This window comes from Oncorhynchus keta, chromosome 35 (genome assembly GCF_023373465.1).
Source record: "Oncorhynchus keta strain PuntledgeMale-10-30-2019 chromosome 35, Oket_V2, whole genome shotgun sequence".
NCBI lineage: Eukaryota > Metazoa > Chordata > Actinopteri > Salmoniformes > Salmonidae > Oncorhynchus > Oncorhynchus keta.
The window spans coordinates 65,794,536-65,817,584 of NC_068455.1; the positions used below are offsets into that span (position 1 = coordinate 65,794,536).

The following is a 23,049-nucleotide window of genomic DNA, read 5'->3' on the forward strand; positions in this document are numbered from 1 at the left end:
GAACAGGAGGAGGATAGGAGAACAGGAGGAGGAGAGGAGAACATGAGGAGGAGAGGAGAACATGAGGAGAGGAGAACAGGAGGAGAGGAGAACAGGAGGAAGAGAGGAGAACAGGAGAAGGAGAGGAGAACAGGAGGAGGAGATGAGGAGGAGAGGAGAACAGGAGGATGAGAGGGGAAGTGGAGGAGAGGAGAAGAGGAGGAGGAGAGGAGAACATGAGGATGAGAGGAGAACAGGAGGAGAGGAGAACAAGAGGAGGAGAGGAGAACCGGAGGAGAACAGGAGGAGGAGAACAGGAGGAGGAGAGGAGAACAAGAGGAGGAGAGGAGAACTGGAGGAGAGGAGAACAGGAAGAGAGGAGAACAGGAGGAGGAAAGGAGAACAGGAGGACTAGAGGAGAAGAGGAGAGGAGAACAGGAGGAGGATAGGAGAACAGGAGGAGGAGAGGATAACATGAGGAGGAGATGAGAACAAGAGGAGGAGAGGAGAACAGGAGGAGGAGAGGTGGAGAGGAGAGATTGAGAGGATAACAGGAGGAGGAGAGGTGGAGAGGAGAATATGAGGAGGAGAGGTTGAGAGGAGAACAGGAGGAGGAGAGGTGGAGAGGAGAACCGGAGGAGAAGAGGAGGAGTACAGGAGGAGGAGAGGAGAACAAGAGGAGGAGAGGAGAACTGAAGGAGGAGAGGAGAACTGGAGGAGGAGAGGAGAACAGGAGGAGGAGAGGAGAAGAGGAGGAGAAGAGGAGGAGGAGAGGAGAACAGGAGGAGGAGAGGAGAAAAGGAGGAGGATAGGAGAACAAGAGGAGGAGAGGAGAACAGGAAGAGAGGAGAACAGGAGGAAGAGAGGAGAACAGGGAGAGGAGAGGAGAACAGGAGGAGGAGAGGAGAAGAGGAGGAGGAGAGGAGAACAGGAGGAGAAGAGGAGGAGGAGAGGAGAACAGGAGGAGAGGAGAATAGGAAGAGAGGAGAACAGGAGGAGGAAAGGAGAACAGGAGGAGGAGAGGAGAGGAGAACAGGAGGAGGAGAGGAGAACATGAGGAGGAGAGGAGAACATGAGGAGAGGAGAACAGGAGGAGAGGAGAACAGGAGGAAGAGAGGAGAACAGGAGAAGGAGAGGAGAACAGGAGGAGGAGATGAGGAGGAGAGGATAACAGGAGGATGAGAGGGGACGTGGAGGAGAGGAGAAGAGGAGGAGGAGAGGAGAACATGAGGATGAGAGGAGAACAGGAGGAGAGGAGAACAAGAGGAGAGGAGAACCGGAGGAGAAGAGGAGGAGGAGAACAGGAGGAGGAGAGGAGAACAAGAGGAGGAGAGGAGAACTGGAGGAGAGGAGAACAGGAAGAGAGGAGAACAGGAGGAGGAAAGGAGAACAGGAGGACTAGAGGAGAAGAGGAGAGGAGAACAGGAGGAGGATAGGAGAACAGGAGGAGGAGAGGATAACATGAGGAGGAGATGAGAACAAGAGGAGGAGAGGAGAACAGGAGGAGGAGAGGTGGAGAGGAGAGATTGAGAGGATAACAGGAGGAGGAGAGGTGGAGAGGAGAATATGAGGAGGAGAGGTTGAGAGGAGAACAGGAGGAGGAGAGGTGGGGAGGAGAACAGGAGGAGGAGAGGTGGAGAGGAGAGATTGAGAGGAGAACAGGAGGTGGAGAGGTGGAGAGGAGAGATTGAAAGGAGAACAGGAGGAGGAGAGGTGGAGAGGAGAATATGAGGAGGAGAGGTTGAGAGGAGAACAGGAGGAGGAGAGGTGGAGAGGAGAGATTGAGAGGAGAACAGGAGGAGGAGAGGTGGAGAGGAGAACAGGAGGAGGAGAGGTGGAGAGGAGAGATTGAGAGGAGAACAGGAGGTGGAGAGGTGGAGAGGAGAGATTGAGAGGAGAACAGGAGGAGGAGAGGTGGAGAGGAGAATATGAGGAGGAGAGGTTGAGAGGAGAACAGGAGGAGGAGAGGTGGAGAGGAGAGATTGAGAGGAGAACAGGAGGAGGAGAGGTGGAGAGGAGAACAGGAGGAGGAGAGGTGGAGAGGAGAACGGGAGGAGGAGAGGTGGAGAGGAGAATATGAGGAGGAGAGTTGGAGGGAGGACAGGAGGAGCAGAGGTGGGGGAGAGGATAACATGAGGAGGAGATGAGAACAAGAGGAGGAGAGGAGAACCGGAGGAGGAGAGGAGAACCGGAGGAGGACAGGAGAACAGGAGGAGGAGAGGAGAACATGAGCAGAGGATAACAGGAGGAGAGGAGAACAGGAGGAAGAGAGGAGAACAGGAGAAGGAGAGGAGAACAGGAGGAGCAGAGGAGAACAGGAGGAGGAGAGGAGAACATGAGGAGAGGATAACAGGAGGAGAGGAGAACAGGAGGAAGAGAGGAGAACAGGAGAGGGAGAGGAGAACAGGAGGAGGAGATGAGGGAGGAGAGGAGAACCGGAGAAGGAGAGAGGAGAACAGGAGGAAGAGAGGAGAAGAGGAAGAGGAGAGGAAAACAGGAGGATGAGAGGGGAAGTGGAGGAGAAGAGAACAGGAGGAGGAGAGGAGAACAAGAGGAGGAGAGGAGAAGAGGAAGAGGAGAACAGGAGGAGGAGAGGAGAAGAGGAGGAGGAGAACAGGAGGAGGAGAGGAGAACAAGAGGAGGAGGGGAGAAGTGGAGGAGAGGAGAACAGGAGAAGAAAAGGAGAACAGGAGGACTACAGGAGAAGAGGAGAGGAGAACAAGAGGAGGATAGGAGAACAGGAGAAGGAGAGGAGAACAGGAGGAGAAGAGGAGGAGTACAGGAGGAGGAGAGGAGAACAAGAGGAGGAGAGGAGAACTGAAGGAGGAGAGGAGAACTGGAGGAGGAGAGGAGAACAGGAGGAGGAGAGGAGAAGAGGAGGAGGAGAGGAGAACAGGAGGAGGAGAGGAGAAAAGGAGGAGGATAGGAGAACAAGAGGAGGAGAGGAGAACAGGAAGAGAGGAGAACAGGAGGAAGAGAGGAGAACAGGGAGAGGAGAGGAGAACAGGAGGAGGAGAGGAGAAGAGGAGGAGGAGAGGAGAACAGGAGGAGAAGAGGAGGAGGAGAGGAGAACAGGAGGAGAGGAGAATAGGAAGAGAGGAGAACAGGAGGAGGAAAGGAGAACAGGAGGAGGAGAGGAGAGGAGAACAGGAGGAGGATAGGAGAACAGGAGGAGGAGAGGAGAACATGAGGAGGAGAGGAGAACATGAGGAGAGGAGAACAGGAGGAGAGGAGAACAGGAGGAAGAGAGGAGAACAGGAGAAGGAGAGGAGAACAGGAGGAGGAGATGAGGAGGAGAGGAGAACAGGAGGATGAGAGGGGAAGTGGAGGAGAGGAGAAGAGGAGGAGGAGAGGAGAACATGAGGATGAGAGGAGAACAGGAGGAGAGGAGAACAAGAGGAGGAGAGGAGAACCGGAGGAGAAGAGGAGGAGGAGAACAGGAGGAGGAGAGGAGAACAAGAGGAGGAGAGGAGAACTGGAGGAGAGGAGAACAGGAAGAGAGGAGAACAGGAGGAGGAAAGGAGAACAGGAGGACTAGAGGAGAAGAGGAGAGGAGAACAGGAGGAGGATAGGAGAACAGGAGGAGGAGAGGATAACATGAGGAGGAGATGAGAACAAGAGGAGGAGAGGAGAACAGGAGGAGGAGAGGTGGAGAGGAGAGATTGAGAGGATAACAGGAGGAGGAGATGAGAACAAGAGGAGGAGAGGAGAACAGGAGGAGGAGAGGTGGAGAGGAGAGATTGAGAGGATAACAGGAGGAGGAGAGGTGGAGAGGAGAATATGAGGAGGAGAGGTTGAGAGGAGAACAGGAGGAGGAGAGTGGAGAGGAGAACAGGAGGAGGAGAGGTGGAGAGGAGAGATTGAGAGGAGAACAGGAGGTGGAGAGGTGGAGAGAAGAGATTGAGAGGAGAACAGGAGGAGGAGAGGTGGAGAGGAGAATATGAGGAGGAGAGGTTGAGAGGAGAACAGGAGGAGGAGAGGTGGAGAGGAGAGATTGAGAGGAGAACAGGAGGAGGAGAGGTGGAGAGGAGAACAGGAGGAGGAGAGGTGGAGAGGAGAGATTGAGAGGAGAACAGGAGGTGGAGAGGTGGAGAGGAGAGATTGAGAGGAGAACAGGAGGAGGAGAGGTGGAGAGGAGAATATAAGGAGGAGAGGTTGAGAGGAGAACAGGAGGAGGAGAGGTGGAGAGGAGAGATTGAGAGGAGAACAGGAGGAGGAGAGGTGGAGAGGAGAACAGGAGGAGGAGAGGAGAATATGAGGAGGAGAGTTGGAGGGAGGACAGGAGGAGCAGAGGTGGGGAGAGGATAACATGAGGAGGAGATGAGAACAAGAGGAGGAGAGGAGAACCGGAGGAGGAGAGGAGAACCGGAGGAGGACAGGAGAACAGGAGGAGGAGAGGAGAACATGAGCAGAGGATAACAGGAGGAGAGGAGAACAGGAGGAAGAGAGGAGAACAGGAGAAGGAGAGGAGAACAGGAGGAGCAGAGGAGAACAGGAGGAGGAGAGGAGAACATGAGGAGAGGATAACAGGAGGAGAGGAGAACAGGAGGAAGAGAGGAGAACGGGAGAGGAGAACAGGAGGAGGAGATGAGGAGGAGAGGAGAACCGGAGAAGGAGAGGAGAACAGGAGGAAGAGAGGAGAAGAGGAAGAGGAGAGGAGAACAGGAGGATGAGAGGGGAAGTGGAGGAGGAGAACAGGAGGAGGAGAGGAGAACAAGAGGAGGAGAGGAGAAGTGGAGGAGAGGAGAACAGGAGGAGGAGAGGAGAACAAGAGGAGGAGGAGAACAGGAGGAGGAGAGGAGAACAAGAGGAGGAGAGGAGAACTGGAGGAGAGGGGAACAGGAAGAGAGGAGAGCAGGAAGAGAGCAGAACAGGAGGACTAGAGGAGGAGTACAGGAGGAGGAGAGGAGAACAAGAGGAGGAGAGGAGAACTGAAGGAGGAGAGGAGAACTGGAGGAGGAGAGGAGAACAGGAGGAGGAGAGGAGAACAGGAGGAGGAGAGGAGAACAAGAGGAGTAGAGGAGAACAGGAGGAGAGGAGAACAGTAAGAGAGGAGGTCGTGGTCCTTCTGTAGCTCAGTTGGTAGAGCATGGCGCTTGTAACGCCAGGGAAGTGGGTTCAATTCCCGGGACCACCCATACGTAGAATGTATGCACACATGACTGTAAGTCGCTTTGGATAAAAGCGTCTGCTAAATGGCATATATATTAGGAGAACAGGAGGAAGAGAGGAGAACAGTTGAAGGAGAGGAGAACAGGAGGAGGAGATGAGGAGGAGAGGAGAACAGGAGGAAGAGAGGAGAACAGGAGGAAGAGAGGAGAACAGGGAGAGGAGAGGAGAACAGGAGCAGAAGAGGAGGAGGAGTGGAGAACAGGAGGAGAAGAGGAGAACTGGAGGAGGAGAACAGGAGAACAGGAGGAGAGGAGAACAAGAGGAGGAGAGGAGAACTGGAGGAGGAGAACAGGAGGAGAGGAGAACAGGAGAACAGGAGGAGGACAGGAGAAGAGGAGGAGGAGAGGAGAACCAGAGGAGAAGAGGAGGAGAACAGGGGGATGAGAGGAGAACAGGGGGAGGAGAGGAGTACAGGAGGAGGAGAGGAGGAGAACAGGAGGAGGAGAGGAGAAGAGGAGAGGAGAACAGGAGGGGGGATGTGGAGGGAGGAGAGGTGGAGGAGAGGAGGAGAACAGGAGAACAGGAGGAGAGGAGAACAGGAGGAGAGGAGAACAAGAGGAGGAGAGGAGAACAGGAGAACAGGAGGAGAACAGGAGAACAGGAGGAGAACAGGAGAACAGGAGGAGGACAGGAGAAGAGGAGGAGGAGAGGAGAACAGGAGGAGAGGTGAACAGGAGGAGGAGAACAGGGGGATGAGAGGAGAACAGGGGGAGGAGAGGAGTACAGGAGGAGGAGAAGAGGAGGAGAGGAGAACAGGAGGAGAAGAGGAGAGGAGAACAGGAGGGGGGATGTGGAGGGAGGAGAGGTGGAGAGTAGAACAGGAGGAGGAGAGGTGGGGAGAACAGGAGGAGGAGAGGTGGAGAGGAGAACAGGAGGAGGAGAGGAGAACAGGAGGGAGAGAGGAGTACAGGAGGAGGAGAGGAGAACAGGAGGAGGAGAGGAGAAGAGGAGAGGAGAACAGGAGGGGGGATGTGGAGGGAGGTGGAGAGGAGAACAGGAGGTGGAGAGGTGGAGAGGAGAACGGGAGGAGGAGAGGTGGAGAGGAGAGTTGGAGGGAGGACAGGAGGAGGAGAGGTGGAGAGGAGAATAGGAGGAGGAGAGGTGGAGAGGAGGAGGAGAGGTGGAGAGGAGAACAGGAGGAGGAGAGGTGGAGAGGAGAACGGGAGGAGGAGAGGTGGAGAGGAGAATATGAGGAGGAGAGTTGGAGGGAGGACAGGAGGAGGAGAGGTGGAGAGGAGAATAGGAGGAGGAGAGGTGGAGAGGAGAACATGAGGAAGGACAGGAGGAGGAGAGGTGGGGAGAACAAGATGAGGAGGGTGGAGAGGAGAATAGGAGGAGGAGAGGTGGAGAGGAGAACAGGAGGATGAGAACAGGAGGAGAGGTGGAGAGGAGAACAGGAGGAGGAGAGTTGGGGAGAACAGGAGGAGGAGAGGTGGGGAGAACAGGAGGAGGAGAGGTGGAGGGGAGAACAGGAGGAGGAGAGGTGGAGAGGAGAACAGGAGGAGGAGAGGTGGAGAGGAGAACAGGAGGAGGAGAACAGGAGAACAGGAGGAGAGGAGAACTGGAGGAGGAGAGGAGAACAGGAGGAGGAGAACAGGAGGAGAGGTGGAGAGGAGAACAGGAGGAGGAGAGGTGGAGATGAGAACAGGAGGAGGAGAGGTGGAGAGGAGAACAGGAGGATGAGAACAGGAGGAGAGGTGGAGAGGAGAACAGGAGGAGGAGAGTTGGAGGGGAGAGATTGAGAGGAGAATATGAGGAGGAGAGGTTGAGAGGAGAACAGGAGGAGGAGAGGTGGAGAGGAGAACAGGAGGAGGAGAGGTGAGGAGGAGAGGTGGAGAGATTGAGAGGAGAACAGGAGGAGGAGAGGTGGAGAGGAGAACAGTAGGAGGAGAGGTGGAGAGGAGAGATTGAGAGGAGAACAGGAGGTGGAGAGGAGAATATGAGGAGGAGAGGAGGAGAGGTGGAGAGGAGAGATTGAGAGGAGAACAGGAGGAGGAGAGGTGGAGAGGAGAACAGGAGGAGGAGAGGTGGAGAGGAGAATATGAGGAGGAGAGTTGGAGGGAGGACAGGAGGAGCAGAGGTGGGGAGAACAGGAGGAGGAGAGGTGGAGAGGAGAACAGGAGGAGGAGAGTTGGGGAGAACAGGAGGAGGAGAGGTGGAGAGGAGAACAGGAGGAGGAGAGTTGGGGAGAACAGGAGGAGGAGAGGTGGAGAGGAGAACAGGAGGAGGAGAGGTGGGGAGAACAGGAGGAGGAGAGGTGGAGAGGAGAACAGGAGGAGGAGAGTTGGGAGAGGTGGAGAGGAGAACAGGAGGATGAGAACAGGAGGAGAGGTCGAGAGGAGAACAGGAGGAGGAGAGGTGGAGATGAGAACATGAGGAGGAGAACAGGAGGAGAGGTGGAGAGGAGAACAGGAGGAGGAGAGTTGGAGGGAGGACAGACAGGGGATGGAGGAGATGAGAACAGTTCAAGTAGGGAGTAGGAGTGAGTAGAGTATATGACATTTAGGTTGAGTGTACTCGGTGTAAACCACAACCCCATGTCAGGAAAGGGCATGCAAACTGGTGTGTATGTGTGTGGGAAGAGGTGTACCAGAGTGCCACCTGTTCTTGTTCACATGACTCTGGGGTAACACTCTGAGTCACTCAGGAACAGGCAGCACATGCCACACACAGACACAGATGGCCACAGCACCAGCCAAGGCAGTGCTGCATGTTTGGGCGGATTCACACTGTGGCTTTATGAACCACAGAGTGACAAGTTAACCATGTTTTGACCACAGACTAAAATATTGGCCGTTTGTGAATCCCAGACTGCAATGTTTGTTGTGTTACCATTCCACCGTAGAATGACATGCCAGCCATGTTGTAACCACTTTCTAAAATGTTGAGCGCCTTTTGACCCCAAGCCTAGACTGACCGTGTTGTCGACCATGTTCTGTTTTCCAGGAGGCGCAGACAGACAGAGAGACAGAGAGACAGAGAGACAGAGGTGTGGTAATATGTTGGTCAACTGAAGCTCTACAACGTCCCTGCCACTGACCAGGCTGAAGACGTGTGATACAGGTAAGCCTCTACTGCTCTGATGGTTTTTACTTCACTGTGTCTGTTACACATATACATACACACACACACACACACTTCACTCTCTCTCTCTCCTGGTCTCAATCTCTCTCTCTCTTACACACACATGTGGAGAGAGAGACATGGTGAAAGAGGGAGAGGGAGACTGGGAGTGAGAGAGAGAGAGACTGGGAGAGTGAGAGACTGGGAGAGTGAGAGCCTGGGAGAGTGAGAGCCTGGGAGAGGGAGAGAGAGAGAGAGCCTGGGAGAGAGAGAGAGAGAGAGAGAGAGAGAGAGAGAGAGAGAGAGAGAGAGAGAGAGAGAGAGAAATGTATGATAATTAGAGAGAGAGGAGAGAGACTAAGAGAGAGAGACTGGGAGAGATAGAGATGTATGATAATGAGAGAGAGAGGAGAGATAGTGACTGAGAGAGACTAGGAGAGAGAGACTGGGAGAGAGAGGGGGAGAGAGAGAGAGAGAGAGAGAGAGAGAGAGAGAGAGAGAGAGAGAGAGAGAGAGAGAGAGAGAGAAATTTATGATAATGAGTGAGGCTTGTGTAATGATGGGTGTGAGTCGATCGTTTCTCCTTGTGGTTAATGATGATGTGTCACTGTGTGTGGAGTAAGATTGACTGGACTTGTAGCGACATGGTCTGAGTCAGGACTGTGTGTGGAGTGGTGAGTGATGATCGTGTCTGTTATTCTCCCTGTCCACACAGAGTGGAGGCTGAGAGGCACTGCCTGCAGCAATGACACATCCTACTACTGTAACTACACACACACACACACTCCCTCTCTCTCTCTCTCGCTCTCTCTCTCTCTGTCTTTCTTTCTTTCTTTCTCTCTCTCTCTCTCTCTCTCTCTCTCTCTCTCTCTCTCTCTCTCTCTCTCTCTCTCTCTCTCTCTGTGTCTTTCTTTCTTTCTCTCTCTCTCTCTCTGTCTTTCTCTCTCTCTCTTTCTTTCTTTCTCTCTCTCTCTCTCTTTCTTTCTCTCTTTCTTTCTTTCTCTCTCTCTCTCTCTCTCTCTCTCTCTCTTTCTCTCTTTCTTTCTTTCTGATTTGTCCTTGTTTTTCCTGGCAGCCATGACAGAAGCCAAATGTGAGTTGGCTTGGGGGTGTGGTTTGATGTTGGTGTCACGCCCTGACCTTAGAGAGCCATTTTATTTCTCTATTTGGTTAGGCCAGGGTGTGATGTGGGGTGGGCATTCTATTTTTTGTTTTCTATGTTTCTATATTTCTATGTTGTGGTCGGGTATGGTTCTCAATCAGGGACAGCTGTCTATCGTTGTCTCTGATTGGGAATCATACTTAGGTAGCCCTTTTTCCCTCCTTTCAGTGTGGGTAGTTATCTTTGTTAGTGGCACTATACCCCTGTAAGCTTCACGGTTGTTGGCGACATTTTATATAAATAAAAGAAAATGTACGCTCACCTCTCTGCACCTTGGTCTCCTTCCAACGACGGCCGTGACAGTTGGTGTTTCTTGGGTGTATCCTTCCCACCACCAAGACACACGCATCTGTCAGAACCTTGTTTTCCCCTACTCAGTCACCACAAACAAACCTCCCGCAGGTGGACTTCAACAACTACAGGCTGATTTGATGTAGATATTCGAAACAAAGCGTTTCGTAACGGGTCCATGTAGGATAAACGGCACTTTACTTAATACCATAGAAGCAGTGTTATGCCAATATAACAATGTGCACCTTTCATTGTCAATCCCAGCCGTTACAGACACGGTGCCGATCAGCATTTTGTCTGGTGGTAACGGGGTTACCTTGGCAAACATGTCAGGGGGCTCATTCCTTCCTGTGCGCTGTCCCATATATAACAGACGTACCCTGATCCTGGTGCAGAATACACAAGGTTTCACCATCCGTGTTTTGAATGATACCATTCAATTCAATAAATAAACAAAGACAACACAAGTAAATTTGTGTCTGGTAAAAAAATGTATTCCGAGTGCCAGGTCTCTCTCCATTCAGAGACAACAGTACAGAGTGTCAGGTCTCTCTCCATTCAGAGACATCAGTACAGAGTGTCAGGTATCTCTCCATTCAGAGACAACAGTACAGAGTGCCAGGTCTCTCTCCATTCAGAGACAACAGTACAGAGTGTCAGGTCTCTCTCCATTCAGAGACAACAGTACAGAGTGTCAGGTCTCTCTCCATTCAGAGACAACAGTACAGAGTGTCAGGTCTCTCTCCATTCAGAGACAACAGTACAGAGTGTCAGGTCTCTCTCCATTCAGAGACAACAGTACAGAGTGTCAGGTCTCTCTCCATTCAGAGACAACAGTACAGAGTGTCAGGTCTCTCTCCATTCAGAGACAACAGTACAGAGTGTCAGGTCTCTCTTCATTCAGAGACAACAGTACAGAGTGTCAGGTCTCTCTCCGTTCAGAGACAACAGTACAGAGTGTCAGATCTCTCTCCATTCAGAGACAACAGTACAGAGTGTCAGGTCTCTCTCCATTCAGAGACAACAGTACAGAGTGTCAGGTCTCTCTCCATTCAGAGACAACAGTACAGAGTGTCAGGTCTCTCTCCATTCAGAGACAACAGTACAGAGTGTCAGGTCTCTCTCCATTCAGAGACAACAGTACAGAGTGTCAGGTCTCTCTCCATTCAGAGACAACAGTACAGAGTGTCAGGTCTCTCTCCATTCAGAGACAACAGTACAGAGTGTCAGGTCTCTCTCCATTCAGAGACAACAGTACAGAGTGTCAGGTCTCTCTCCATTCAGAGACAACAGTACAGAGTGTCAGGTATCTCTCCACTCAGAGACATCAGTACAGAGTGTCAGGTCTCTCTCCATTCAGAGACAACAGTACAGAGTGTCAGGTCTCTCTCCATTCAGAGACAACAGTACAGAGTGTAAGGTCTCTCTCCATTCAGAGACAACAGTACAGTGTGTCAGGTCTCTCTCCATTCAGAGACAACAGTACAGAGTGTCAGGTCTCTCTCCATTCAGAGACAACAGTACAGAGTGTCAGGTCTCTCTCCATTCAGAGACAACAGTACAGAGTGTCAGGTATCTCTCCATTCAGAGACATCAGTACAGAGTGTCAGGTCTCTCTCCATTCAGAGACAACAGTACAGTGTCAGGTCTCTCTCCATTCAGAGACAACAGTACAGAGTGTCAGGTCTCTCTCCATTCAGAGACATCAGTACAGAGTGTCAGGTCTCTCTCCATTCAGAGACAACAGTACAGAGTGTCAGGTCTCTCTCCATTCAGAGACAACAGTACAGAGTGTCAGGTCTCTCTCCATTCAGAGACAACAGTACAGAGTGTCAGGTCTCTCTCCATTCAGAGACAACAGTACAGAGTGTCAGGTATCTCTCCATTCAGAGACATCAGTACAGAGTGTCAGGTCTCTCTCCATTCAGAGACAACAGTACAGAGTGTCAGGTCTCTCTCCATTCAGAGACAACAGTACAGAGTGTCAGGTCTCTCTCCATTCAGAGACAACAGTACAGAGTGTCAGGTCTCTCTCCATTCAGAGACAACAGTACAGAGTGTCAGGTCTCTCTCCATTCAGAGACAACAGTACAGAGTGTCAGGTCTCTCTCCATTCAGAGACAACAGTACAGAGTGTCAGGTCTCTCTCCATTCAGAGACATCAGTACAGAGTGTCAGGTCTCTCTCCATTCAGAGACATCAGTACAGAGTGTCAGGTCTCTCTCCATTCAGAGACATCAGTATCAAGCCCGCGCGTCAGTCTGGACTTCATCACATCATCTTGCAAGTCTCCATGTGCTGGCTCCATACATGTTTCTGTGAACACACACACACACACTGTTCTATTACCAGTCAGGACTGGTAATATATCTGACACACAGACAGGTACTATTTACAAGACAGTCTCCCCATGGATGAGTGTTGGTGAGTGGGCAAGAGGTGAGGCTGGAGGTAAGGTCTCTGTCAGTGCCCCATTGATGGGCATGGCAGTCGTAGATAACCTCCTGGCCCTTCATCAAAGATACTGGTCAGTCACACAAACACACACACACACACACACACACACACACACACACACACACACACACACACACACACACACACACACACACACACACACACACACACACACACACACACACACACACACACACACACACACACACACACACACACACACACACACACACACACACACACACACACACACACACACACATACAGAGCACTGATTGCATTCTCAACCTGATCACTGCGTTCCCCTTTCTATTTTACTTCAGATATCATGAAACGTGACCCACCACCTATATGGTGCTTTTTTTACATAGGATAAAGTAGAGACTCATGGTGTATCATGCACTGCAGTTGAGGAAAAATGGGAAAGTCATTCTGCCTTCAAAGTTGATCAACTTGTAACCTCACTTTTGAGAAAATAGCCTTGACTCAAATGATGTCAATTAGCCTATCAGAAGCTTCTAAAGCCATTACATAATTTTCTGGAATTTTCCAAGCTGTTTAAATGCACAGTCAACTTAGTGTATGTAAACTTCTGACCCACTGGAATTGTGATACAGTGAAATAATCTGTCTGTAAACAATTGTTGGAAAAATTACTTGTGTCCTGCACAAAGTAGATGTCCTCACCAACTTGCTAAAGCTCTAGTTTGTTAATTAACAAGAAATGTGTGGAGTGGTTGAAAAATGGGTTTTAATGACTCCAACATAAGTTTATGTAAACTCCCGACTTCAACTGTAAATTGTGTTTCACAATTTGGTTCTCAAAGTAATGAAGTGGGTTTGCCTTCTGTATGTGTAGAAATGATGAGTCTGTGAAAGCTTTTGCAGCTGACAGGTGAAGGTTGCTGGCCGGATTCTTGTCAACATGTCGCTGACTGTTCCATTCATGGGAACGCTCACAGTGAGGGCATGTCTACATGATACTGATGAGGGCCCCCTTTGCTCGTCATCTCTCTGCTGCATGTTCAGCTGCAACCTAGACATCTCTCCAACAACTGCAGCAGACAATCTTATGATGTGGTGTTGACTGGGAGGGCCTGTGACAGGGTGATATACACTGAACAAAAATACAGTATAAAACGCAGGACGCAACCATTTCAAAGATTTTACTGAATTACAGTTCATATTAGGAAATCAGTCCATTTAAATAAATCCATTAGGCCCTAATCCATGGATTTCACATGACTGTGAATACATATACACATCTGTTGGTCATAGATACCTTAAAAAAAGGTAGGAGCATGGATCAGAAAACCAGTCAGTACCTGGTGTAACCCCCATTTGCCTCGTACACGTTGATCCAGAGCATCCCAAACATGCTCAATGTGTGTTTGTGTTTCCAAGCCAAATCCGATTTGTATTGAGGTAGGCTAAACATTAGCTAGCTAGCCAACAAGTTAGGTAATTAGCTAGCTAGTTTGTAGCTAGCTAGCAAACATCAAATCAAAATAAAACCATGTTGGTCACATACACATATTTGGTATTTGTCAGATGTTAATGCGGGTGGAGCGTAATGCTTGTGTTCCTAGCTCCAACAGTGCAGTAGTATCTAACAATTCTCAACAATACACACACTAAAGTAAAATAATGCAGTTAAGAAATATATATATTTTAGGACGAGCAATGTTGGAATGGCATTGACTAAAATACAGTAGAATAGAATACAGTATATAAATATGAGATGAGTAAAGCAGTATTTATACATTATAAAAGTGACTATGCTATGCTAGCGATGATAGTGATAATGATTAACAAAATATACATAACCAGATAAATATCAAGGGGTCAAGCTACCAGTATACTCACCACCACTGGGGACCAACGAAGTCCAACCACCTATTCCACATGATAGGGTCCTTCGGCAGGGCATGCAAACCATAGTTGTTGGCTGTGCATCCAGCTGGAATCATGCATTGCATGCTCAAACCTTATCGGGCTTTTCAGTCTCAAAAGGCCGCGATTCTTTGAGCGCGTTTGTTTGGGGTGATGAAACAACGGAGCCCACATTCAATGAAGGGAAGCAAAGTGAGCGGAGGGGGGATTTGCACGTGGAGCTTGGCAAAAGGGGGCATGATTTGTTGACATAGTTGTAATCCAAACCCGACCTTCATTTACTCGTTGTGACGCGTTGAGGTCCCAAACTCTGTTTTAGACAAGACTGACTTTATCACCAAAATGATCCTATTTTCACTTTGTAGTCAGTTTTGACACTAGAATACATGTTTGATGCCACATACACTGTTATCCAAGGGATTGGTTGGTTTTTAGGGGTAGTCACTCTTCAATGTATTTTTCCAGTGTGTGTGTGTGTGGGCGTCACTTGAGCCTGTACTGTATACAGTAGATGTGTTTGTGTGAAGTAGGAATGACAGGAATCTTTTTGACTTGTACCCATGAGAGGGATGCTATATATATCTGCAGTATGAGAACTGAACTCTCTCCACTCTCCCCGCAGCGCTTCTCTCTCTCTCTCAGTCCCTCTCCTCTCATTACAGTAGGCCCAGTCACTGTAATTACCCTCCACACACACACACAGTCACACAATCACAAACACACATCCTTAAGGACTGTGCCCCCGTTTAGAGAGGAAGGGGGATTCTACTACTCAACAGAAAGATATATACACTACTTCACATCCCCCCTCACCACACAGCATCACACACACACATACTGTACACAATATTGTACTATTCAGGTTGAGGAGGGAGGCGTTTTCTGAGCTAAACTGACCAAAAGGCACCTCCAACAACACATAACACCTCGCATAATTCTTTCCCTAAACAATGAGAATTTCTATCAACCAGTGGCATATGCGAAAAATCATAAACATCTATGTTTGGTTCAGATTTTGTCAAGACCAGCCTTGATTTGGTCCAAACACAACGTCTTTTCAACTTTCATTCAGAACCGGAAATGTACCTAATTTCAACGTCCCGAAAATAAACATTTCAACATCCGGAAATACGTATTTTAAACGTCCGGAAAATATGTATTTTCACCTTTCATTCAGAACCTAACTTTAATGTCTGGAAAATATGCATTGGTTTTGCTTACTGGGTCTATTTTACATTTGCTGGGGGGAACAAGAAGAGGCTGTTGATTGATGTGGCCGGGGTGGGACTCAAGTGTACCACACACACTGCTTCAGCCCGTAACCCCCCCACGATACACACACACACACACAGCCCCCTGAGTATAAAGTACATTGATGACTGAAAGCTATGTAGTTCATACCCACTCAAACACACATGCATGGGATAGCAGATAATAAAGAGTGAATACACTAAGCAATATATATCTCTCTATAATGCATTCCTCTGAATACACTCCATCACTTTGTTTTTGACTCGTCATTACAAGATTTATAATCAAACACACACTCTCACATTGACATAGAGCACTCTCACATTGACATAGAACACGCACACATTGACATAGAGCACTCTCACATTGACATAGAGCACTCTCACATTGACATAGAGCACTCTCACATTGACATAGAGCACTCTCACATTGACATAGAGCACTCTCACATTGACATAGAGCACTCTCACATTGACATAGAGCACTCTCACATTGACATAGAGCACTCTCACATTGATCTAGAACATGTTCACATTGACATAGTGCACTCTGACACTGATCTAGAACATGTTCACATTGACATAGAGCACTCTGACATTGATCTAGAACATGTTCACATTGACAGAGCACTCTCACATTGACATAGAGCACTCTCACATTGACATAGAGCACTCTCACATTGATCTAGAACATGTTCACATTGACATAGTGCACTCTGACATTGATCTAGAACATGTTCACATTGACATAGTGCACTCTGACATTGATCTAGAACATGTTCACATTGACATAGAGCACTCTCACATTGACATAGAGCACTCTCACATTGACATAGAGCACTCTCACATTGATCTAGAACATGTTCACATTGACATAGTGCACTCTCACATTGACATAGAGCACTCTCACATTGACATAGAGCACTCTCACATTGATCTAGAACATGTTCACATTGACATAGTGCACTCTGACACTGATCTAGAACATGTTCACATTGACATAGAGAACTCTCACATTAACATAGAGCACTCTCACACATGATCTAGAACATGTTCACATTGACATAGAGCACTCTCACATTGATCTAGAACATGTTCACATTGACATAGAGCACTCTCACATTGACATAGAGCACTATCACATTGACATAGAGCACTCTCACAATGACATAGAGCACTCTCACATTGACAGAGCACTCTCACATTGACATAGAGCACTCTCACATTGACATAGAGCACTCTCACATTAATAATAATAATAATATATGCCATTTAGCTGACGCTTTTATCCAAAGCGACTTACAGTCATGTGTGCATACATTCTACGTATGGGTGGTCCCGGGAATCGAACCCACTACCCTGGCGTTACAAGCGCCATGCTCTACCAACTGAGCCACAGAAGGACCATTGACATAGAGCACTCTCACATTGACATAGAGCACTCTCACATTGACAGAGCACTCTCACATTGACATAGAGCACTCTCACATTGACATAGAGCACTCTCACATTGACTTAAAGACTCCATTCTACTGTCCGCTTTCAGACAGTCACGCAATACGGAACATTGAATGAACATTCATTCTCATTCTCAATTACATGTCAATACCATGTACTGCTATGTCTTGAGTCTTTCTCTAGTGTGGTTCTGTGTGTGTTCTCTCTATGTGCGTACTTGTGCGTATGTGTGTGTGTGTGTGTGTGTGTGTGTGTGTGTGTGTGTGTGTGTGTGTGTGTGTGTGTGTGTGTGTGTGTGTGTGTGTGTGTGTGTGTGTGTGTGTGTGTGTGTGTGTGTGTGTGTGTGTCTTGTCCTGTCTTGTCTGGGGGAGAGGAAAGACACCTTGTATGTTCATTGTGCCAGAGAATATCTCCTTGTGAGGTCACGATGTAATTTACTATCGGTAACAGGAACAGGCAGTTCAAACTCATGTTGTCTGTGTGTCCCTGATTTTGTTTCTGTGGGAGAATCATCAATGACACACTCCGATCCTGCTGAGGTGGTGGATCTAAATATACTGTTGTGTGTGTGTGTGTGTGTGTGTGTGTGTGTGTGTGTGTGTGTGTGTGTGTGTGTGTGTGTGTGTGTGTGTGTGTGTGTGTGTGTGTGTGTGTGTGTGTGTGTGTGTGTGTGTGTGTGTGTGTGTGTGTGTGTGTGTGTGTGTGACACATGCTGCCTTTAATAACAGACCATGTGTTTGGCATTATTATAGTACCCATGTTGGTGAGTCCTGGGGGGATTGAAGTGCCCAGCCATTTCTGTCCCCAGAGAGCCAGAAACCTGGTACAGGACAGAGTTAGGGGTTGATCAACCGCATTATATCCCATGTTCCACATGTACACAACATGACCAATAGTATGTGGACACCTGCTTGTCAAACATCTCGTTTTTAAAATCATGGGCAATAATATGGAGTTGGTCCCCACTTTGCTTCCATAACAGCCTCCATTATTCTGGGATGGCTTTCCACTAAATGTTGGAACATTGCTGTGGGGATTTGCTTCCATTCAGCTGCAAGAGCATTAGTGAGGTCAGGCACTGATGTTGGGTGATTAGGACTGGCTCGCAGTCTGTGTTCCAATTCATCCCAAAGGTGTTCCATGGGGTTGAGGTCAGGGCTCTGTGCAGGCCAGTCAAATTCTTTCACACCGTTCTCAACAAACCATTTCTGTATGGACCTCGCTTTGTGCAAAGGCGCATTGTCATGTGGAAACAGGAAAGGCCCTTCCCCAAACTGTTGCCACAAAGTTGGAAGGACAGAATCGTCTAGAATGTCATTGTATGCTGTAATGTTAATATTTGTCCTTCAATGGAAATAAGGGGCCAAGCCCGAACCATGAAAACAGCCCCATATCATTATTCCTCCTCAACAAAACTTTACAGTTGGCACTATGCATTGGGGCAGGTAGTGTTCTGTGAGCTTTTGTGTTCTACCACTTTGTGGCTGAACCGTTGTTGCTCCTAGACGTTTCCACAACAGAACTTACAGTTGACCTGGGCAGCTCTAGCAGGGCAGAAATTTGACCAACTGACTTGTTGGAAAGGTGGCATCCTATGACGGTGCCACATTGAAAGTCAGTGACCTCTCCATTAAGGCCATTCTACTGCCAATGTTTTTCTATGGGGATTGCATGGCTGTGTGCTTGATTTTATACACCTGTCAGCAACCGGTGTGGCAGAAATAGCCGAATCCACAAATTTGAAGGTGTGTCCACATAGTTTTGTATATATAGTGTATTGTGGAAAAATGTTAAGGCAGGGACAGTACATTGACTTATCAATATTAATTAATATTATCAGTTATTATAATTAACCATTGATATTATTGGTGTTATAAATGGTTTATAACAGGGTATAAGATATGTTCATATTATCCTGTATTTGTAACACAAATACAGTCTTTTCTATTATATTATGTTATCGGACAGGATATCAATTATAGATGGTATTACTGCCCTTAGATCAACACGGGATCATTTTAGACTACAGCAGGATAAATGCTTTAATAGCTGTGATGTCAGGATAGTACATTGTCCAAAAATAGGCAGTCAGACGGAAAAGCTGTCCGGGTGATCAACCGGTAGGTCAGTCACGAAGCGAGCCCACCTTAAAAAAAAACACACACACAGAGAGGCAGAGGAACACGCCCCGGTAGTCACGGCTAGAGTGAGTCTCTCGGTATTCGATGCCAGTTTGCTCTGTCAGGGAATTCCGGGGACGGTGTGGTGACGTCGGCGAGCGAACGGACAGAGCAGTGCGCTCGAGGGGCGTGTCGTGTATGTGTGTGGAAGACGCAGCCAGTGGGTTGGTGTGTGAATCTGTAGCGATAGCATCATAGGTTGAGCACCGAGCCAAGAGACTTGTCCCTTTAAAACACAGTTCGATTCAGCGCAACCTAATTGCCTTATGTCGACACAGAGAGAGAGAGAGAGAGAAGAAGAAGAAGAAGAAGACGAGGACTGTAAAAAAGATAGAAGGCAGGGAGAAAACAAACGGAATAATAAAAAAGAGTATCTCGCTTGTCGACTGAAGCTAGGATTTCAAAGCCAGACAGAGTGACATTAGTTGGGCGTCAAGTGATACAAGTTTACAAGAGCTTCGAAAGGAAGCGAGTGAGACTAAGTGAACTATGTTACATTTGTCTGAGTCGCTGGAATTCAGCTGCACAGAGAGAGAAACTTGCAGATACAGCTCCGACTACTGCCTGGATTCAGGAAACTCCGCAAATATGGACTACAGTGTTACACACTGAAATATTTTTACTAGTGAAAAAAAGCTCGTTTGTTTTGGAAATATTCTCAAGAATTTCTACTACTCCAGACAGCAGTACGTGAATATATATTTATTACTACAGTGTTACGTTGTGAATATCTTTATAGCTTGTGTGTTAGTGTGAACGTCTTTTATTACGAGCTGGTTATATTCTGTTGCAATGCTATTCGAATGTCAAATGTAACTTTTTATCTTGCGCCGCCGTTTGTCTAATGTACACAGAGAGACATGTTGCCATTGGCCGTTTTACTTGAGATCTTGTAGGACGAGTTTAAAAATCAGTAAAACATTTTGTAATGTGGAAATGTCTACTTTGGGATTTTCGTCGTTTTCTCTTCGGCTTGTTTGTTCATGTCGATTACAAGAGAGCGCGTTCAGAAAGTGACATTTAGCGACGGGGTCGAGGAGCTGGTATTCAGCCTGGTAACGTTAGTGTACAACATTTAATAGTTAATAGATGAAACCGGAAGACTTGTTTGCTCACGCTGCCTTGTTATCTCTTGTCGTTTGTATCAACTATATTACATGGGGAATACGTCGCCTATTATAATTCCCATTTTAGTTCATTTGTAAAGACACAGTCTACATACTGGGTTGAATGCGTAAATTACAACAAGGCCATAGTCTATTCTCTTGATGCTTGTGCGATTGTTTTGGTGAATTTATTTTGACAGTAGAAAGAGGGAGGCACTTCAGAAACATAGCAGCATCCCACGTGTGTTTGTGGGACAGATACGAGGAATATATGGAGGGAGAATAGGGGGGAGAAAGAAATTGCTTGTGTAAAGATCTCCCCCCTCCTCCGGGCCTTTGTTTGTGGGAGGGCTGACTGGGGAAGTGTTGAGTGGGGATGGGCAGAGGGAGGTATGCAAGCTGCCTTATAAAGCGAATGTATTGCCCCAAGTCAGACCTTCCTCTGGCACACAAAGAGTAGAATTGAAAGGAAGTCATTTGCATCGTCCACGGGGGGAGGGTGGTGTTTTTGGTCTGGTTTTGGTGTGTCACTCACTGTGTCTCAAAATACCCCTTTCTGTCTGGAAAAGCCGTCAGGGAAGAGAAATAGCACATAACAAGCAATTGAAACACGGTTGGAAAGTTAGCCTGTTACTACTGACGGTATTCATGATCATTTGACCGGATACAAAAATAGTCCTTCGTGCAAGAACTCGACTCGGTGCTATGCATTTTATGGACCGTTATAAACCGAGCCTTGTTCCAAGGACCGGCGTGTGCTGGCATGGGGTCGATGAAACCCTTTGAACCTCACTTCCGATCAATCAAGGCGATAGACATGGAAACGAGTGGCGTGTTTCTTGTTTGGGACTCTTTGAAGTCCCGAGCTGTAAAGTTAGGACAGGTTGAAAGCTGCTTACGAAAATATATTCTCCTTTTTTTCTTCTATCATACAGCTCCAGCTTCTTGGCTGAATAGTATCCAAGTGACTGCTTCTTGCTCTGGCTTGAATCACCCGCCCCCATGTGTCCCATCCCGTGATCTAAATGCGAGTGAATGAACAATCGCCGCCCATTCTACTACATCAATGACGAACATGTACCGTTAAAGTTGTACACACACCAAATATTTGTCTGAATATTTTTTAAAGATGCACCATGCAGAAATCGATCCGCTATTTACAGGTTGCAAAAATTATATATGAATTTGGTCGGGTTTCCCGAAAAGTTACATATTAAGGCTCAACTTGAGTCAACACTGATGAAAGGGGAATACGTGTAAGTGTGTGTGTATAGGTGTTGGATAAAGATGTTTGGCCCATGGTGTTTTGGGGATGGTGTATCTTACATAATTGACAGGTGGTGTGGGTGTGAGATTGGTTGTAGAAACAGGTGTGGCTTGTGTGTGTAGGGGATGAGTGGCGGTTGTGTAGGAGGTGTTTGTGGCATGAGTAATGTGGGTCAGTAGGCTAGTTTACATTTCTTAGTCACCTAACACTTCCTCGGTCGTTGAGGGAGGTTGTGATGAAATGGGGTCAGTGTGTCGGTGTATCGTGTGAACATCTCATGTTGTCTCAGGCCCTCTGACATTATATTCATTGTATTGCGCCCGTGAAAAAACAAACTTTCATATTGTGTGTGTGTGGGGGGGGGGGGGGGGTTACTTGGGTCAGAGACAAGGGGAACTAACTCGATGATGTCACACTAAAAGCCCTGTTTTACTCTACCTGAAACAAAAGGTGTAATTTCTTCAACAAGGAAGAGGAGCACAGCATTTGTCATGCTGCAAACAATAACATGAACTTCTGTCCTATCGCAAACATCTAGCAGGCCATTTTGATAACAGTCCAACATATTATCAGGCAACCTTTTCGGCTGATTACTTCCACCTATCCAATCCTTTCAAATATACAGGAGTGGATTAGAGAGCGTAGGGCCTAGAGGTCCATTTAGAATAAGAGCAAGTGTATTGATAGGAGAGCAAAGAAGCAGGGTGGGTGAGAGGAGGAGGAGGTGCTAGGAATTACTGGGGTAAAGCTCAGGCAGCTCTGTGTGGAATTCCACCTAGCAGTGTTGAGGCCTCTAGCTGTGACTATGGAGACCGACTGGCTGGTGTACCACACCGTGTGTGTTGACTCTGTCGGCCAGGTAGTTCTGTGTTTCTGTCTTTGCGCTCTACTGTTCTAGAGCCATATGTGTTCCTGTTATGAAGTTCCAGAACCGTCTCGGTGTGTGTCATGAAAGCTCCCTCGTGGGATCTGTGACTATTCTTTAGCTTCGTTATCCCTGGCAAAGTGCCACCGATGATGCAGAGGTGAAAGGGAGATGTATAAACGTGTGTGTGTGTGTGTGTGTATGACTAACACACCACAACACACACAGGGAAGGAATGTGCTGTTTTTTCCTCTTGTCACCCCAGTGACGACTTCACTCCAACCCCTGAGAGAGACAGGCCAAGAATTAGTGTTTGAAAGGGAGAGGAAAGCGATGTGAGTATTAGAAACACAAAGAGCGAGCGAGAGGTGAGGACAATCGGTAAACGAACAGTCCAGTGTTCTTTGGGCTATATGGACACACAGTTCAGTCTGCCGTAACAACAGAAATGCATCATTATCACTGCTTTATGTCTGTTCAGAGAACTAGAACTGTGTAATTATTACCTTCCAACTATAATATGAACACCGGAATGGACGGTAGCTCTACCTCATCTGGCTTTGACTCCGATGGGGAACTTTCAGTTCAAGAGGTTTGTTGACTACCGACAGTCATGTTCTCTGCTCGGTCCCGATAGGCAGGCACACACACGCGCTCAGATAGGGGTCGAAGTGTGTCGAGGGTCAGGTTGGCCTTGATGTTGTTGTTCAGTGGAGACATGATCACAGACCTCCAGCTCTTGGAAGGAACATAAAGGACAACCTGATTCTCAACAGACTCCCACTCCTATCTCTGCCTGTGTGTGTGTGGGGTGGTTTAGTCCAAGAGGTTTGTTGCCTACCGTCAATAATGTTCTCTGCTCTGCTTTGTCCCGATTGGTGCACACACTCTCAGATGGGAGTGTGTT

General features: G+C 47.9%; 1 protein-coding gene across 3 annotated transcripts in view; it reads left to right on the plus strand.

The window, feature by feature from the left end:
- The window catches only part of LOC118368854 (lysine-specific demethylase 6B-like), a 253,417-nt gene that overhangs the window by 204,421 nt on the left and 25,947 nt on the right, over positions 1-23,049 (plus strand). For 2 of the 3 annotated variants that reach the window (XM_052497276.1, XM_052497277.1), the window contains one exon: positions 8,098-8,214. The gene's annotated coding sequence lies outside the window, so the exon portion shown is untranslated. Of the gene's footprint in view, positions 1-8,097; positions 8,215-18,972; positions 19,591-23,049 lie in introns of those variants that run through there. The other variant, XM_035753295.2, reaches the window with a different exon arrangement.